The 13,767-nt window shown below is 47.0% G+C and overlaps 1 long non-coding RNA gene across 1 annotated transcript; it reads right to left on the minus strand.

The window, feature by feature from the left end:
- Window positions 1–612: 612 nt before the first annotated feature.
- On the minus strand, window positions 613–1,370 carry LOC140111733 (uncharacterized). Its single transcript, XR_011852226.1, has 3 exons — window positions 1,311–1,370; window positions 1,140–1,219; window positions 613–742 (listed from the first exon to the last, which is right to left on the minus strand). It is a non-coding gene; the product is annotated as an uncharacterized lncRNA (long non-coding RNA).
- Window positions 1,371–13,767: the final 12,397 nt, after the last annotated feature.

Genomic DNA, 13,767 nt, shown 5'->3' on the forward strand with positions numbered 1-13,767 from the left:
GCTGCTCGGTCTGGTCTGTGCGGTCACTTATGTGCTGGTGGTGGCTGCTCGGTCTGGTCTGTGCGGTCACTTATGTGCTGGTGGTGCCTGCTCGGACTGGTCTGATGCGGTCACTTATGTGCTGGTGGTGGCTGCTCAGACTGATCTGTGCGGTCACTTATGTGCTGGTGGTGGCTGCTCGGACTGGTCTGTGCGGTCACTTATGTGCTGGTGGTGGCTGCTCGGTCTGGTCTGTGCGGTCACTTATGTGCTGGTGGTGGCTGCTCGACTGGTCTGTGCGGTCACTTATGTGCTGGTGGTGGCTGCTCGGACTGGTCACTGGATTTTGCTGCAGTTTTTTATGAACGGAACTTTGCTTTTTCTATTTTCTAATAAAGCTAATTATGCGCCATTCCCTGCCTCATCCCGTGTTTTCGTGGTGTGCGGAGTGGAACGTGCTCCGTGTCACACCCAGAGCTGCTGCAATGATTTTGCTTGTACGTCTCAGACTATTGAGTACTTCTTCCTGAATGCAGCACAGGCATGTGAGATGATAACCCATAATACTAAGGCTAGTCCCCTCAGAGTCCATCTCATCCCGTTGTCCTCTGAACACAGGAATCGAGACAGAACTGGTTATAAATCTCTTTTATTAATTTATACATGTAACAATATAGTGACACCGTGTAACAGAAGGTAGGATGGTGGTCCCAGTGCTGGATCAGTGGCCCCCGTGGCCTCCATGATGCTTTTTCAGCAAGGGCTGTGATAGAAAACAGAGGTTAATGCTTGTCCATGGACACACAAACCCGAACGACCCCATGACATTGGTGCTATTGGAGATGACCTACCAGGGACTTGATTACTGGGGCCGGGAGAGAGAGGAACGGCTCTGGGGCCCATGACTGGGGCCGGGAGAGAGAGGAGCGGCTTTGGGGCCCATGATTGTGGTGAAGAGACTAGTGGCTCCTGGGCCCATGACTGGGGCCGGGAGAGAGAGGAGCGGCTCTGGGGCCGGGGAGAGAGAGAAGAGGCTTTGGGGCCCATGATTGTGGTTGGAGACTAGTGCTCTGGGCCCATGACTGGGGTTGGGAGAGGAGCGGCACTGGGGCCGGTAGGGGAACCCCTGCCCTTTCCGTACTATTAAATGTATGTCTTACCATACAGATCATGCAGAGCAGCAGATATGAGAGGATCAGTGATGTCATCACCAGGAGAGCCACACCCCAGCCAGGGACACCTGCAAGGAATGACAACATCTAAATATTTGCCCCAGACATGAGATCTATGTTACCAGGTTGTGGGAGGAGCTATCTTTCGCTCGGACTTACCTGTGGTTGAGTTTGTTTGTGCCTCTGAGTTGTTGATTGGAGCAAGAACATCAATTATCGGAAGACGTCAGAAAGAGGAAAAAGAGAAATTTGTTTTAGTTTAAGAAACCGCCAAAAATAACACACGTGAGCGATTGTCTGTTATGTAGGAGCTGAGGGTCCATGTATTGAATTAATGGAGTAAGATCTAAAGGTCAACAGGATCCAAATACAACAGACCTGCTACCCCCGAGCAATGGGAAGACCACACTGAAAAGGGTAGAATCGGTTGGTAAATGGACAAGCAGTTCTGGATCGGGAACACAGGGGCTGAGCCCTAATGGCAAAACACTTGGGCCCAAACACCAAGAGGAAGTGAAAACCTAGAACAGAGCCTTGTACTAACTCCCTAGAATAAAAGTCTAAGGAATGAGCCTTAATAAACTCGGACAGCAAGAGAAGACTTAGGATTGAGAACTTAAGAATACAAACAAGAGTAGAAAAATCCTAAGGAACCTGAACCGTAAAGAACAGAACACCTCGGGATTGGCCTTGTGGAACCTGAACAGTAAAGAACGGAACACCTCGGGATTGGCCTTGTGGAACCTGAACAGTAAAGAACGGAACACCTCGGGATTGGCCTTGTGGAACCTGAACCGTAAAGAACAGAACACTCGGGATTGGCCTTGTGAACCTGAACAGTAAAGAACAGAACACCTCGGGATTGGCCTTGTGGGACCTGAACAGTAAAGAACGGAACACCTCGGGATTGGCCTTGTGGAACCTGAACAGTAAAGAACAGAACACCTTGGGATTGGCCTTGTGGAACCTGAACAGTAAAGAATCAGAACACCTCGGGATTGGCCTTGTGGAACCTGAACAGTAAAGAACAGAACACCTCGGGATTGGCCTTGTGGAACCTGAACCGTAAAGAACAGAACACCTCGGGATTGGCCTTGTGGAACCTGAACAGTAAAGAACAGAACACCTCGGGATTGGCCTTGTGGAACCTGAACAGTAAAGAACAGAACACCTCGGGATTGGCCTTGTGGAACCTGAACAGTAAAGAACAGAACACCTCGGGATTGGCCTTGTGGAACCTGAACAGTAAAGAACAGAACACCTCGGGATTGGCCTTGTGGAACCTGAACAGTAAAGAACAGAATACCTCGGGATTGGCCTTGTGGAACCTGAACAGTAAAGAACAGAACACCTCGGGATTGGCCTTGTGGAACCTGAACAGTAAGAACAGAACACCTCGGGATTGGCCTTGTGGAACCTGAACCGTAAAGAACAGAACACCTCGGGATTGGCCTTGTGGAACCTGAACAGTAAAGAACAGAACACCTCGGGATTGGCCTTGTGGAACCTGAACCGTAAAGAACAGAACACCTCGGGATTGCCTTGTGGAACCTGAACAGCAAGATGAAAAAAGATTTTCAACTTGACGAAACCAAACCCCAAAAGAAGATTCAGGACTACGCCTTGAAGAACCCAAACGCAGAGGGGAAGTGAAAATGATTTAAAACTGAACCTTGAGGCACCCAAACACAAAGAGGAAGAAAGAACTGAGGCTTGAGAAATGAAAATACCAAGAGGAAGAGAAGATGATGTACATCTAAAGCTAGACGAACCCAAGCGCCACGAGGAAGAGGATATTTGGGACTGAGCCTTGAGGAACCAAAACATCAAGAGGAAACGACGTAAAGCTGAGCCTTGTGGAACCTAAACACCAAGAGGAGGTTTCGGACTGAGCCTTGACCAATCCAAATGCCAAGAGAAAGAGAAGATGATTTAGAATGGAGTCTTGTGGAAGAAAAGATGTAGAACTGGGCCTTGAGGAACTCAAACACAAAGAGATGCAGGATTGGTCCTTGAGGAACCCAAACAGCAAAAGGAAGAGATGATGATGGTAGAACTGAACTTTGAGGTACCCAAACACCATGAGGAGAAAGATCTAGGACTGAGCCCTTAGTTCTACATCATTGTTTCCTCTTGGCCTTTGTGTTCCTCAAGACTTAGGAATCAAACAACAAGAGAAAGAAGGTGTTGTAGAACCGAAGCTTGAGGAATGAAAATGCCAAGAGGAAGAGAAGATGATGTAGAACTGAGCCTTGAGGAACCCAAACAGCACGAGGAAGAAATCCAGGACTGAGCCATGAGGAACCCAAACGCTAAGAGGGAGAGGAGACTGAGCCGTGTGGAACCCAACGCTAAGAGGGAGAGGAGACTGAGCCACGTGGAACCCAAATGCCAAGAAGAAAAGATTATTTAGAACTGAGTCTTGAGGAAGTATAGAGGTACAACTGAGCCATGAGGAATCCAAACACAAATGGGGGAAGATGCAGGAACCGAAACAGCAAGAGGAAGAGCAAATGATGTAGAACTGAGCCTTGAGGAACCGAGACACAAAGAGGAGGAAAAGATTCAAGACTGAGCCTTTAGGAACCCAAATGGCAAAAGAGGATGATGTAGAAATGAGCTTTATGTAACCCTGAAGTCGTCTCTCTTTGAGACTGAGCCTGGAAATTAACCCCAACAAGGAGCAGAGGGCCTATGACTGAGCTATGAGGAACCTCATCAGCACGAGGAAGACCAGAACATGGAGGATTGAACTGTGAGGAGCTCTGCTGAGAAATGAATAACTATGCATGAACTCCAACAGTAAGTGGAAGCTTCTAAAGACCCCGGACTGGACCCTGAGGATTCTCAACAACAAGAGGTAGAACCAGAATTCATTTCGAGTGATCAATTATAGAAGAAAAACATGAGAAACCACCTTCTATGAGCTACATCACCCCACAAGCCACCAGTAATACCATAACGGGGACCATCTCCTCTCACCTGCCCCTGAAGGCTGACGATGAGACAGGCCAGGAGTAGGCTCACTCCGCGACGGCACTTGGGGCTCTGGGCTCCATGCTGCTATACAGGACAGGGTCAGGAGGAGGATGGAGCTGTGTCCTCTCCTCCTGGGTTATATACCCCGCAGTGCTCCAGTGACAGAGGATGTAGTTATGTCAGCCATCGATTCATCACCATTATAGTATAGGAGGAGACGACGTTTATGGAGCAGTCATCACGGTGACACGGGCAACGCAAGTCAAAGCGGGACAAGTCATGTAGGAACATGAAAGAGACCAAGATGACATCAGCAAAATAAACCATAATGACAATGAGTCAGGGGACACCACCACCTCGTCAGTCACGAGACCTTACCCTGGAGTCTCCTTCCTCATCATGGACCCGAGTTGAGGGGTGGTTTTCCTTGATACCTTTTCGGGACCTTATGATCCTTTGATCACTTTTTATTCACATTTTTATGGCTGATTAGTGAGAAGGCGGGCGATTCAGACATTTGGACGTTTTTTTTCCGTTGCGTCGTTTACCGCTGGGAATTTTTATGATTGTTTATGACTTACATTATAATGAAAGGAGGGATTGGAACGTTTATATTTTAGAAAATCTTTATTTTCCACTTCATTAGGATGGAAGTGTTCAGATTGTTGGTTACCCACCATTAAAACTGATTGGACTTATAGACAGGTGTGCGCCTTTCCTAATCAAACCGCACAGCACATGAGAATCATGAGGTCTAAGAACTGCCCAAGGAGCTCAGAGACTGAATTGTGGCAAAGCACATATTACAAAATTAATCTCCCAAGGTTACAAAATAATTTCTGCAGCACTCAAGGTTCCTAAGAGCACAGCGGCCTCCATAATCCTTAAATAGAAACCTGGCTGTCCAGGCAAACTATGCAATCACTGGAGAAGAGCTGGGACCCTGTGTCTGAGCCTCAGAGATGCAGGGGGGCGATAGGAGTCACCCATCACTGCAGCCTCCAGCAGTCGGGGCTTTATGGCAGAGTCTGGAAGCTTCTCAGACATGTGAAAGCCGCATACAGGGGGCAAATGTGTGATGAGACAAGGATGGAACGTCTCGGTGATAACTCTAAGTGGTGGAAAAAACAAGGCGCTGCTCATCACCTGCCAAATACAATCCCAGCAGTGACACATTGGGGCATCAGGCTATATGGGGGGGTGGGGGGGGCAGGACCACTGGGGGGAGGGGCAGCATCAGGCTATGAGGGGGAGGGGCAGGACCACTGGGGGGAGGTGCAGCATCAGGCTATGAGGGGGAGGGGCAGGACCACTGGGGGGAAGGGCAGCATCAGGCTATGAGGGGGGGGCAGGACCATGGGGGGAAGGGCAGCATCAGGCTATGAGGGTGGGGGGGGGCAGGACCACTGGGGGGAAGGGCAGCATCAGGCTATGAGGGTGGGGGGGGGGCAGGACCACTGGGGGAAGGGCAGCATCAGGCTATGAGGGTGGGGGGGGCAGGACCACTGGGGGGAAGGGCAGCATCAGGCTGTGGGGGTGGGGGGGGCAGGACCACTGGGGGAAGGGCAGGACCACTGGGGGGAAGGGCAGCATCAGGCTATGAGGGGGGGGGCAGGACCACTGGGGGAAGGGCAGCATCAGGCTATGAGGGGGGGGGGGGGGGCAGGACCACTGGGTGTAATGGAAGGAAAGATGAATGCGGCCAAATACAGAGATCCTGGAGGAGAACCTCTTCCAGCTGCTCTGGACCTCAGACTGGGCCGAACCTGACAATTACCCTAAGCACAAGCTAAGCTACAGTAACACAGCAGAGGCTCCAGGGCATCTCTGACCATTCCTGACCTGACAATGGCCTCCACCTGTGTTCACCATCCAACCTGAGGGACCTGGAGAGGATCTGCCAGGAGGAGGGAGAGGACCCCAAATCCAGGGGAGACACTAAGCAAAATTATCTACATTTCCATATCTACAGGATGGGCCAGAGGGTGCATTACTGAGGGGGGTACAAGAGGCACATTACTGAGGGAGGGGGGCCAGAGGGCACATTACTGAGGGAGGGGGCCAGAGGGCACATTACTGAGGGAGGGGGCCAGAGGGCACATTACTGAGGGAGGGGGGGGTACAAGAGGCACATTACTGAGGGAGGGGGCCAGAGGGCACATTACTGAGGGAGGGGGGCCAGAGGGCACATTACTGAGGGGGGTACAAGAGGCACATTACTGAGGGGAGGGGGGCCAGAGGGCACATTACTGAGGGGGGGGGGTACAAGAGGCACATTACTGAGGGAGGGGGGCCAGAGGGCACATTACTGAGGGGGGGTACAAGAGGCACATTACTGAGGGGAGGGGGGCAGAGGGCACATTACTGAGGGGGGTAAAAGAGGCACATTACTGAGGGAGGGGGGGCAGAGGGCACATTACTGAGGGGGGGGGTACAAGAGGCACATTACTGAGGGAGGGGGGGCAGAGGGCACATTACTGAGGGGGGGGTACAAGAGGCACATTACTGAGGAGGGGGGCAGAGGGCACATTACTGAGGGGGGGGTACAAGAGGCACATTACTGGGGGGGAGTAGACACCTCATTGGGGGCAGAGGGCACATTACTGGGGGGAGTAGACACCTCATTGGGGCAGAGGGTACATTACTGAGAGGGGGTACAAGAGGCACATTACTGGGGGGGAGTAGACACCTCATTGGGGGCAGAGGGCACATTACTGGGGGGAGTAGACACCTCATTGGGGCAGAGGGTACATTACTGAGAGGGGGTACAAGAGGCACATTACTGGGGGGGAGTAGACACATCATTGGGGGCAGAGGGCACATTACTGGGGGGGGGGAGTAGACACCTCATTGGGGGCAGAGGGCACATTACTGAGATGGGGTACAAGAGGGGGGGGAGTAGACACATCATTGGGGGCAGAGGGCACATTATTGAGGGGGGGTACAAGAGGCACATTACTGAGGGAGGGGGGGTAGTAGACACCTCATTGGGCAGAGGGCACATTACTGAGGGGGGGTAGTAGACACCTCATTGGGCAGAGGGCACATTAATCCGCAAAAAAACGTTTTTGATGTTACCAAGTGGCTGCAATGAAACAAAGAGTTAAACTGCCTTATAAAATAAATATATATACTTATAAAATTACACATCTAGTAAAAGTTCTGCGTCTCTGTCATGTAGAGAGCAGCCCCTGGAGAGGGCAGTTAGTGAGGTGTTGCCTGTATAATTGCCCCACCACACAGTACACGAGGTGAATGTCCTGCGGGGATGGAAGTCTTCAGTGTGGTGCAGACGTGTGCCATAGCGCAGTACACGCTGCGGCTGGCGGTATCACCGGAGCAGTCACACCCCAGAGATTATACATAGCATAGTACAGCACAAAATACCACCCCAGAGATTATACATAGCACAGTGCAGCACAAAATACCACCCCAGAGATTATACATAGCACAGTACAGCACAAAATACCACCCCAGAGATTATACATAGCACAGTACAGCACAAAATACCACCCCAGAGATTATACATAGCACAGTACAGCACAAAATACCACCCCAGGGATTGTACATAGCACAGTACAGCACAAAATACCACCCCACAGATTATACATAGCACAGTGCAGCACAAAATACCACCCCAGAGATTATACATAGCACAGTGCAGCACAAAATACCACCCCACAGATTATACATAGCACAGTACAGCACAAAATACCACCCCACAGATTATACATAGCACAGTGCAGCACAAAATACCACCCCAGAGATTATACATAGCACAGTACAGCACAAAATACCACCCCAGAGATTATACATAGCACAGTACAGCACAAAATACCACCCCAGAGATTATACATAGCACAGTGCAGCACAAAATACCACCCCCGAGATTATACATAGCACAGTACAGCACAAAATACCACCCCAGAGATTATACAAAGCACAGTACAGCACAAAATACCACCCCACAGATTATACATAGCACAGTATAGCACAAAATACCACCCCAGAGATTATACAAAGCACAGTACAGCACAAAATACCACCCCACAGATTATACATAGCACAGCACAAAATACCACCCCAGAGATTATACATAGCACAGTGCAGCACAAAATACCACCCCACAGATTATACATAGCACAGTACAGCACAAAATACCACCCCAGAGATTATACATAGCACAGTACAGCACAAAATACCACCCCAGAGATTATACATAGTACAGTACAGCACAAAATACCACCCCAGAGATTATACATAGTACAGTACAGCACAAAATACCACCCCACAGATTATACATAGCACAGTACAGCACAAAATACCACCCCAGAGATTATACATAGCACAGTACAGCACGAAATACCACCCCAGGGATCATACATAGCACAGTACAGCACAAAATACCACCCCACAGATTATACATAGCACAGTACAGCACAAAATACCACCCCACAGATTATACATAGCACAGTACAGCACAAAATACCACCCCAGGGATCATACATAGCACAGTACAGCACAAAATACCACCCCAGAGATTATACATAGCACAGTACAGCACAAAATACCACCCCAGAGATTATACATAGCATAGTACAGCACAAAATACCACCCCAGAGATTATACATAGCACAGTACAGCACAAAATACCACCCCAGGGATTATACATAGGACAGTACAGCACAAAATACCACCCCAGAGATTATACATAGCACAGTACAGCACAAAATACCACCCCAGGGATTATACATACCACGGTACAGGACAAAATACAACCCCAGAGATTATACATAGCACAGTACAGCACAAAATACCACCCCAGAGATTATACATAGCACAGTACAGCACAAAATACCACCCCAGAGATTATACATAGCACAGTACAGCACAAAATACCACGCTAGAGATTATACATAGCACAGTACAGCACAAAATACCACCCCAGAGATTATACATAGCACAGTACAGCACAAAATACCACCCCAGGGATTATACATAGCACAGTACAGCACAAAATACCACCCCAGGGATTATACATAGCACAGTACAGCACAAAATACCACCCCAGGGATTGTACATAGCACAGTACAGGTCAAAATACCACCCCAGGGATTATACATAGCACAGTACAGGTCAAAATACCACCCCAGGGATTATACATAGCACAGTACAGCACAAAATACCACCCCAGAGAATATACATAGCACAGTACAGCACAAAATACCACCCCAGAGATTATACATAGCACAGTACAGGTCAAAATACCACCCCAGGGATTATACATAGCACAGTACAGCACAAAATACCACCCCAGAGAATATACATAGCACAGTACAGCACAAAATACCACCCCAGAGATTATACATAGCACAGTACAGGTCAAAATACCACCCCAGAGATTATACATAGCACAGTACAGCACAAAATACCACCCCAGAGATTATACATAGCACAGTACAGCACAAAATACCACCCCAGAGATTATACATAGCACAGTACAGCACAAAATACCACCCCAGAGATTATACATAGCACAGTACAGCACAAAATACCACCCCAGAGATTATAAATAGCACAGTACAGCACAAAATACCACCCCAGAGATTATACATAGCACACTACAGCACAAAATACCACCCCAGAGATTATACATAGCACACTACAGCACAAAATACCACCCCAGGGATTATACATAGCACATCATAGCACAAAATACCACCCCACAGATTATACATAGCACAGTACAGCACAAAATGCCACCCCATGGATTATACATAGCACAGTACAGCACAAAATACCACCCCAGAGATTATACATAGCACAGTACAGCACAAAATACCACCCCATGGATTATACATAGCACAGTACAGCACAAAATACCACCCCAGAGATTATACATAGCACGGTACAGCACAAAATACCACCCCAGGGATTATACATACCACGGTACAGGACAAAATACAACCCCAGAGATTATACATAGCACAGTACAGCACAAAATACCACCCCAGAGATTATACATAGCACAGTACAGCACAAAATACCACCCCAGAGATTATACATAGCACAGTACAGCACAAAATACCACCCTAGAGATTATACATAGCACAGTACAGCACAAAATACCACCCCAGAGATTATACATAGCACAGTACAGCACAAAATACCACCCCAGGGATTATACATAGCACAGTACAGCACAAAATACCACCCCAGGGATTATACATAGCACAGTACAGCACAAAATACCACCCCAGGGATTGTACATAGCACAGTACAGGTCAAAATACCACCCCAGGGATTATACATAGCACAGTACAGGTCAAAATACCACCCCAGGGATTATACATAGCACAGTACAGCACAAAATACCACCCCAGAGAATATACATAGCACAGTACAGCACAAAATACCACCCCAGAGATTATACATAGCACAGTACAGGTCAAAATACCACCCCAGGGATTATACATAGCACAGTACAGCACAAAATACCACCCCAGAGAATATACATAGCACAGTACAGCACAAAATACCACCCCAGAGATTATACATAGCACAGTACAGGTCAAAATACCACCCCAGAGATTATACATAGCACAGTACAGCACAAAATACCACCCCAGAGATTATACATAGCACAGTACAGCACAAAATACCACCCCAGAGATTATACATAGCACAGTACAGCACAAAATACCACCCCAGAGATTATACATAGCACAGTACAGCACAAAATACCACCCCAGAGATTATAAATAGCACAGTACAGCACAAAATACCACCCCAGAGATTATACATAGCACACTACAGCACAAAATACCACCCCAGAGATTATACATAGCACACTACAGCACAAAATACCACCCCAGGGATTATACATAGCACATCATAGCACAAAATACCACCCCACAGATTATACATAGCACAGTACAGCACAAAATGCCACCCCATGGATTATACATAGCACAGTACAGCACAAAATACCACCCCAGAGATTATACATAGCACAGTACAGCACAAAATACCACCCCATGGATTATACATAGCACAGTACAGCACAAAATACCACCCCAGAGATTATACATAGCACAGTACAGCACAAAATACCACCCCAGAGATTATACATAGCACAGTACAGCACAAAATACCACCCCACAGATTATACATAGCACAGTACAGCACAAAATACCACCCCAGAGATTATACATAGCACAGTACAGCACAAAATAACACCCCACAGATTATACATAGCACAGTACAGCACAAAATAACACCCAGAGATTATACATAGCACAGTACAGCACAAAATAACACCCCACAGATTATACATAGCACAGTACAGCACAAAATAACACCCCACAGATTATACATAGCACAGTACAAAATACCACCCCAGGGATTATACATAGCACAGTACAGCACAAAATACCACCCCAGAGATTATACATAGCACAGTGCAGCACAAAATACCACCCCCGAGATTATACATAGCACAGTACAGCACAAAATACCACCCCAGAGATTATACATAGCATAGTACAGCACAAAATACCACCCCAGAGATTATACATAGCACAGTGCAGCACAAAATACCACCCCAGAGATTATACATAGCACAGTACAGCACGAAATACCACCCCAGAGATTATACATAGCACAGTACAGCACAAAATACCACCCCAGAGATTATACATAGCACAGTACAGCACAAAATACCACCCCAGAGATTATACATAGCACAGTACAGCACAAAATACCACGCTAGAGATTATACATAGCACAGTACAGCACAAAATACCACCCCAGAGATTATACATAGCACAGTACAGCACAAAATACCACCCCAGGGATTATACATAGCACAGTACAGCACAAAATACCACCCCAGGGATTATACATAGCACAGTACAGCACAAAATACCACCCCAGGGATTGTACATAGCACAGTACAGGTCAAAATACCACCCCAGGGATTATACATAGCACAGTACAGGTCAAAATACCACCCCAGGGATTATACATAGCACAGTACAGCACAAAATACCACCCCAGAGAATATACATAGCACAGTACAGCACAAAATACCACCCCAGAGATTATACATAGCACAGTACAGGTCAAAATACCACCCCAGGGATTATACATAGCACAGTACAGCACAAAATACCACCCCAGAGAATATACATAGCACAGTACAGCACAAAATACCACCCCAGAGATTATACATAGCACAGTACAGGTCAAAATACCACCCCAGAGATTATACATAGCACAGTACAGCACAAAATACCACCCCAGAGATTATACATAGCACAGTACAGCACAAAATACCACCCCAGAGATTATACATAGCACAGTACAGCACAAAATACCACCCCAGAGATTATACATAGCACAGTACAGCACAAAATACCACCCCAGAGATTATAAATAGCACAGTACAGCACAAAATACCACCCCAGAGATTATACATAGCACACTACAGCACAAAATACCACCCCAGAGATTATACATAGCACACTACAGCACAAAATACCACCCCAGGGATTATACATAGCACATCATAGCACAAAATACCACCCCACAGATTATACATAGCACAGTACAGCACAAAATGCCACCCCATGGATTATACATAGCACAGTACAGCACAAAATACCACCCCAGAGATTATACATAGCACAGTACAGCACAAAATACCACCCCATGGATTATACATAGCACAGTACAGCACAAAATACCACCCCAGAGATTATACATAGCACAGCACAAAATACCACCCCACAGATTATACATAGCACAGTACAGCACAAAATACCACCCCAGAGATTATACATAGCACAGTACAGCACAAAATAACACCCAGAGATTATACATAGCACAGTACAGCACAAAATAACACCCCACAGATTATACATAGCACAGTACAGCACAAAATAACACCCCACAGATTATACATAGCACAGTACAAAATACCACCCCAGGGATTATACATAGCACAGCACAGCACAAAATACCACCCCAGAGATTATACATAGCACAGTACAGCACAAAATACCACCCCAGAGATTATACATAGCACAGTACAGCACAAAATACCACCCCAGAGATTATACATAGCACAGTACAGCACAAAATACCACCCCATAGATTATACATAGCACAGTACAGCACAAAATACCACCCCAGAGATTATACATAGCACAGTACAGCACAAAATACCACCCCAGAGATTATACATAGCACAGTACAACAGCAAAAAATACCACCCCAGAGATTATACATAGCATAGTACAGCACAAAATACCACTCCAGAGATTGTACATAGCACAGTAAAGCACAAAATACCACCCCAGGGATTATACATAGCACAGTACAGCACAAAATACCACCCCAGGGATTATACATAGCACAGTACAGCACAAAATACCACCCCATGGATTATACATAGCACAGTACAGCACAAAATACCACCCCAGAGATTGTACATAGCACAGTACAGCACAAAATACCACCCCAGAGATTATACATAGCACAGTACAGCACAAAATACCACCCCAGAGATTATACATAGCACAGTACAGCACAAAATACCACCCCGGGGATTGTACATAGCACAGTACAGCACAAA

The sequence above is a fragment of the Engystomops pustulosus genome, unplaced genomic scaffold (assembly GCF_040894005.1).
Source record: "Engystomops pustulosus unplaced genomic scaffold, aEngPut4.maternal MAT_SCAFFOLD_574, whole genome shotgun sequence".
NCBI lineage: Eukaryota > Metazoa > Chordata > Amphibia > Anura > Leptodactylidae > Engystomops > Engystomops pustulosus.